Below are 591 nucleotides of genomic sequence, written 5' to 3'. Positions count from 1 at the left end.
CTCCCTTCCTCTTTTAATTGGCCCCGGGAAGCGCAGCAACGTGAGATGGCGGATCGACTCACTTGAATGCGTCGTATGTGTGTGCACACACATACATGCATGCACACTCACGGAGAGGAAATGAAGTGGTTTCCTCAAGGGCCTCAACGCGAGCTTCCGTCGGTGCGTCCTTGTCGTACCAACGTGTGCCGACTCTCTGCCATGTGACCTGAGCGAAGCGGCACTCGGCCCCCGGCCCGACCATGGGCCCCATCCGCGTGGTGCGGAGCAGACGTAGACACGCGCGTTGCAGCAGTGCACCCGACTCAGCCATCTGAGCACGGCCTCTGCCCCAAACCTCTGCCCTCAGCACACGCTTCGCAGGCAGCCGCACAGCCGCTCCCCCACCGTGCCGGTCGCCACCCTTGGTGCATCCCGCCTCGGGGCGGCACGCAGGCTGCCTACCACCAGTGGCCAGTGCGAGGGCCGGATGGGATGCGTTCGAGTCACCATGACGCTCTGCCTAGCACATGGATGGCACAAGCGTGTTCGCTGTCGCAGGTCGCTCCCACGCCACGCCATCCAGGGCCTGGCCGCCGACATCCGTAGCAG

The sequence above is a fragment of the Leishmania donovani genome, chromosome 27 (assembly GCF_000227135.1).
Source record: "Leishmania donovani BPK282A1 complete genome, chromosome 27".
NCBI lineage: Eukaryota > Euglenozoa > Kinetoplastea > Trypanosomatida > Trypanosomatidae > Leishmania > Leishmania donovani.
The sequence above is the reverse complement of the archived record's forward strand: the minus strand, read 5'-3'. Positions refer to the sequence as shown.